This window comes from Thermobia domestica, chromosome 14 (genome assembly GCF_964235325.1).
Source record: "Thermobia domestica chromosome 14, izTheDome1.hap1.1, whole genome shotgun sequence".
NCBI lineage: Eukaryota > Metazoa > Arthropoda > Insecta > Zygentoma > Lepismatidae > Thermobia > Thermobia domestica.
The window spans coordinates 177,702,702-177,709,292 of NC_137467.1; positions in this window are offsets into that span (position 1 = coordinate 177,702,702).

Consider the following 6,591-nt stretch of genomic DNA (forward strand, 5'->3'; position numbering starts at 1 on the left):
GACATTACGTAAAGGTGACGAAAATCGACTGGAAGCCTTCGAAATGTGGGTGTGGAGAAGAATGGAAAGAATTAGTTGGGTCGAGCGGAAAACGAATGAGGGAGTGTTAGAAATGGTGGGTGAGAAAAGAACACTTTTAGATATTATTAGGAAGAGGAAGAGAAACTGGTTGGGACATTGCCTAAGAAGAGATTGTATTATGAGGGACGTGCTAGAGGGTATGGTGGCGGGAAAGAGAGGGAGGGGGCGAAGGAGACTACAATTAATGGATGATATTAAAACAGAAAGATCATACGCGAAGACGAAAAGGTTAGCGGAGGACCGTGGGGCATGGAAGCTTCTCAGCTGCGGCAAGTGACCTGCCAATAAAGGCAGAGTACCTATGATATATATATATATATATATATATATATATATATATATATATATATAGAGAGAGAGAGAGAGAGAGAGAGAGAGAGAACCGGTTGTTAAATAATTAGAATAGTACCACTGTGTACACTTCGAGCAAAAGAAGAATTTTATTTAATGAAATAGGAATTTTTCTAAATCAATCTCTTACTCTGGCAACCTCAAAAGCCTCCTTTAATTGCAGTAAGGATATTCGTTCATATTCATTTTCACACAATTTTAGTGCTCGTAACATGTAAGAAATCTTAACGTCACTTTATGAATCTTTTATCTTAAAAGTCAGTTTTGTTTTCGGGCTGGTGCATTCAGTTTCAGCGGCTTGTGACATGGAAGCGGCTCCTTAGCGGTGGGTCGGCATACGTTTTAACACGTTAACAAGTCCTTTGCGGTTGACGGCAGATGGTTTGTACCAGACGATGGTATTTTTTTTATATGCAACGAATCTAAAGAAAATAGACAAATATTGGCGTCACTTGTTTATTAGTCGTTGGGATCTAGTACGGAGTTGTTACTAATTTGTTTTGTTAGTATCCATTCTTATAGAAGCAAAGTGAATAACCTGCGAAAAAGAGAATAATGTTAATAATTCCTTAGTTACATACACTAGTGCACCAAGCGAGAAGTATGTCACAAGTAACGAAATTGACTTTCATATGTCTATTCAAACGTTGTTCTACACGTAACATAAACATGGTGTGAGAATAAAAGAGAAAGTTTACATATCAAACCAGTATAATAATTTGCTATTAAATAATTCTGGTGTTTGTCCCTTAAGTTGCAGTGATGTATAAACTTGTAATCACCCTGGTCACGAATACTACTATGATGTTAATAAGAATCCCGTAGTTGTTTTAAGAAAAATGACTTTTTTGGGGGGCAAAGTGAATAGGGCAATGAGGATAGACACCCACATTGCTACTATAAATTAAAGCTTCTTTTGAGATTCAAACTGAAAAATTAAAACTAAAAGGTTAGTGAAAAAGGGCGCTAATTTTGAATCGTCAAGCAAATGTTTGTTTCTCGGTTGTGGACATTGTTTTGTAATGTTATTCTATCCAAAAACATTCCGATTGTCGCCTTAATCTGAGTTTCTCGCATTTCTTCAATCTGTGTCTAGCCATGGAGCAGTTTACTATAGCGTAACGTGTATCAATTGTAAAAACTTTTTATCAGAACGGAGTAAGATATCTAGCAATTGTGAGGTGACTTCTCGCGATTCTGGGGCGAAACGAGGCACCGAATGAATCAACAGTTCGCAGACTCGTGAAAAATTCATTGAAACGGGTTCAACAGTGAACAATAAAAGTCCTGGGCTTCATATAGAAATTCCAGGAGTCGTTAACGAGATCCAAGTGGAAACTTGTCAAGTAGTCAGAGCGTATTTCACAAAAAGAACTATTGAATGCCAGCGCAATGGAGCAGGTCATAGGCCCGACGTCATTCAGCATACCTGAAATCCGAATGTGTGATGAACGTCTTTATGAATTTTGTTAGTGTGTTTTGAAAAAAAGAAGTCCATTATTTGATGTAACAATTCCGACGAGCTTTTTAAATAACCCTTTATAGAGCAGGAAATAAATTACTGAAAACTTACAAAACTATAAATTAATTTTCGAAGTTATATGAAAATAAATTATAAATTATAATAAATAAATTATAAATTGTATAAAGTACCAAGCATTACGACGGTACCTGGGTTATATTCGTGAGGTACTTATCCAAGATAGAATGGATGAAGTTCTCGACCGTGTACCCACCGTTACCAACGTGCCCACGATGTAAAAGATACAAATTGATCTTCCCTAACCAGCAGTCTCGTATAGTTTCAGTTCTAGTTCTGGAAACGTATCTTATAACCTTGGAAAGAAAGTTCGTAAGGATCATGGGACGTAGAATTAAGCACATAATGTTTGCATAAGAGAGTTAGTGTCCCCTGCACTGTGCAACATCAATTGTACGATCAACATGAGAAAAAAATATAAATATGTGCATGCAAAATATGAAAATAATTATGCTACTGAAGGAAATATTACGTATCATGGTATGCGCACAATAATTAATCTTACCATCGTATCAGTTGGTATTATGATAAACACTTGGCATATATTTTTGAAATATATATATTTTAACCTTATGAACGTGCACATTCATTGACACAAACAGATAATATATTTCTTGTGTATGTAATCGTAAGGCCCATGTTTACTATTTAGAAACGAATGCGAACGCTAACGGTCCTGATAATTCCGCGCGGACAATAACAATCACGAAAGTTTATTCAGCGAAATACGTAATCATTATTGACAGTAACAAATCTTATTCATTTCTTGTCACCGTTAAGGAAATGCAACTTCAATGATTAGTAATTCCTTTTAAAAGAATTCTTGGCTGTTTTTTCCCCTTGTTCCATCGCCTTTGATGCCTTTGAGAGAATAAAACTTTACCAAAAAATTCTTATTGGTTGGGTAGTTTCCTCTTGGTCACATTTTAAGTACGAAGTAGTTGGAAAGTTCCGGAATACACTTTGGGATGTATATTACGTGTTTTTATTTTTGTAAACATACTTTTTAATCTTTGTAGCACATTGTTATTTAATTTATGTTTGTGTTATACGTCAAAGTTCAAAACTATTCGTTGTGAATAAGAACAACTAGTAGAAGCTAATTCACATCACCAAATCTCACTGCCTGCCTATTAACGTTGCTTTTTGACACAGGCAAAGACTGTGTATGAATATAGCTTATGACAAAAAAAAAAAAAAACTTCCTATAAAACATTTATTTTTTAGGAAACTACTCCAGTTTTAGGGAACAATGCAAGAGTTTTTGTGATATTCACGCCATTAAAAGCAAAATTGCACAAGCACTTCATCGAAACATAATAACCGACTAAAAATATGCGAATTACGGAATATAGCTATAACTTGTGGCAGTGGCGTATTTACGATTTTGTTTTGGGAGGGTTTTGTTAACTTTCGGGGGGGCTTTGCCTGGAAATGTGAAAATTCTGCAAGATATTTCATTTACTTTACTATACTAAGTGAGATTTCGGGGGGAGGGGGGCTTAAGCCCGGACGACGACGCTATAACTTGTGGAGAGATGTTGGCGAAGCCACACAGTTCTGATTTTTTTCTCCCAAATAAGGCTATGCGAAGAGTTGTGGGCGGCAAACTCACATACACATACAAACACTTGTGAGAGAGCAGTTTCGCAGTTTTCCGTTACCAAGAATTTTGTCTCGATATACGACTGTATATATAACGAGTATTTAAAAATGTATGTAACCATGTGGTTATATAAATAGGGTTTGAACGGAAATGTTCACTGAAGAGAATGACAGTAGCCAAGAATCCTGGGACCGGTATTCTTACTTTTGGGATTTATTTCTGGGTTGCACTTTCTAGTGACACGCAGAGTTTTAACGTTCAGGTGCAATGCAGTCTGTGAATTCAGCCGCGAACACCAAATAAAGTTTGGTACGATAGCAGACGCGAGGGCCATATAAAATAACGTGAGGACAATTTGTATATTGTTTTTTGTCTATATGCAATTTACTCATATTTCTCGTGATTTTTTTTTTTTTGATAATTTAATGATTTAATTCATGTTTCAAATATTTCAAAATTAGTCAACATAAGCACGATTTATGATATTCAATGCAAATATTTCCAATTAAACGCTTGCTGAAATATTAAAGATTACGTATGTAATGAAAAATGTAAATATTATACAGGGATGGACAAAAAAATCTAAAAACACTTCATATAGGACACGTAAGTTTGGCTCTCCACTATACAACACGTGTTGTGGTTGCCGATCGTTTTTTGTTTTCAATGTCTCATATGGATCTTCCGTCAGCAGTAACCAGTTCACTTGTGAATGTCGTGGTGTGAAAGTGGTGCGGTAAAATGGGCGAACTGACAGACTTCAAAACAGACTTAATCGTTGATGCCCGTCTGGTTGGAAATTCAGAGGCAGCAGTGGCGAACATTGTGGGAGTATCGAAAGGCCCTGTGTCCAATGTCACGAGAGCATACACAATTCATGGACAAACAACGTCTGCAAAGCACAACAGTGGTCGAAAGACAATCATGTCAGATAGCGACCGGAGGGCATTAAAACGGATTGTAGCAGCTAAAAAGAGGACCACTGCAATAAAAATTGCGTCTGAACTCATTCCAGCCTATAGAACCCAGTTTCATCGTAAACAGTGCGACGGGAACTTAATGAAATGAAAATCCGTGCAGGGCAGCTATCGCCGAACTCCTGGTCTCAGCAGTAAATGCGAAGAGGCTATCCAGTGGTGCAAGGACCACAAGGTGTGGACTCATGAGCAGTGGAAACACGTGATGTGGTCCGATGAATCGATCTTCAACTTGTTTCAATCACCTGGTCGTGTTTACGTATGGAGAACACCATCGCAGGCCTATGATACAGACTGTCTGCTCCCAACTGTAAGGCATAGCGGTGGTTCTGTTACGGTACGGACAGCGATATCGTGGTTTTCTGCACGCCCGTCATAGCCCTGCAAGGAATGATGAATGCTAAGGCGTATAAGGCCAATTTGGAGGACCAGGTTTTACCCATGGCCCAAATATAGTTCCTTGGTGGTGATGGCATTAACCAAGATGATTTGGCACCCTGTTACGCTGCGAAAACTGCGAATCGTAGTTTGAGGAGAATAATCAGAAGCTATCACAGCTCCCCTGGGTTTCAAAATCACCAGATCTGAATATTATTGAGCCATTGTGGTCTGAGTTAGAAAGGCGTGTTCGGTCTAATTACCCTTCACCAGGATCCCTTAAGGAACTGGAGCAACTTTTGGAGGAACGATGCTACAAAATTCCACACACCACAATAGAGGAGTTGTATATATCCATTCCACGTCGGATCCTAGCTGTTTTGGACTCAAAAGGATTCCCCCACACCACGCTATGTATGATTTTCACACTTTTGCAAACATTTTAATGTTTTTTTTTTGTCCAACCTTTCTATATTCAATACCTTTTTACAACTAACAATGCACAATAGAACATGATATGAACATGTAAATTCTGACATACTGTATGTGTTCAGAAGTAAGCTAGCATAATACTGTAATTCCATTTCATTCATAAGCGATAAACAACATAAAATGTCACATTTAAAAGTACACTTTAGTATAAGATAATATTTCATTTTTCTAAAATGAAATATGATTGAGCCAGTTGAATTTTGTTCTAAATTATTGTTCAATATTTCACAAATACTATACAATTCATTAGCAAATGATTCATAACTGCTTCCCATTATTTTACACTTCATGAAAGCAGGTATTCTTCTTTCTTTTTTACACACACACAAAATCTTCAGTTATAGTTAATACAAATAAAATACTCAAAATAATCATACTGTTTATGAAAAATTTAAAGTGTTCTGCAACATCTTGATATGTATACTTAAGAGAAATTTCTACGTATTCCATATTTAGTGCAATTTACTGAACTCTAACTAAAACATAACACATAATGCAAACACACTTATTTAAACATCAATGAGAAAATTGCAAATTAAAACACTACACTCATGCTATAGTCATAAACATGACATAACATGAAATATTTAGATATGTACTATTACATAAAATAATTTTTCATCTTTCTGAAATGCAATATGCAATTTGTCACACTCGTAGCACAATGTACCGCCTGCGTAAAATATGGAAGGCCCTAGCCCAATGGATTGTTAACTTTTCCAGTCCCCGAAGCAAAGTGGAAAATAAAAGATTTTGAGGTTAAATTTTAAAAATAATATAGAGGGGACTGATAAAAACAATTGCGTTTCAAACACGTTAAAGAAATATAATTAAACCCACAAATTGGAGGGAACTTTGCTTCAATAATTAAGAGTCAACTTATTTTGTGTTTCGTATTCAACGAAAATATTAGTACAAAGCAGTGTGGGGCAAATTTCAATTGAATTAACAATTAACAATTAATATTTCAATTGAATTGTTAATTGCAAATAAAAATTGAAATAAGTAATGGCCAACTGTTAATTGCAGTTGGACATCAATAAATCAGAATCAACTGCAATTAATCAATCGATTGAAAGTAATTGCAATTGAATCCAGTCATCAATTGCAATTGAAATTAATTGGCAATTAATTAAATTGTAATTGATTTCCACAGCAATTACTTT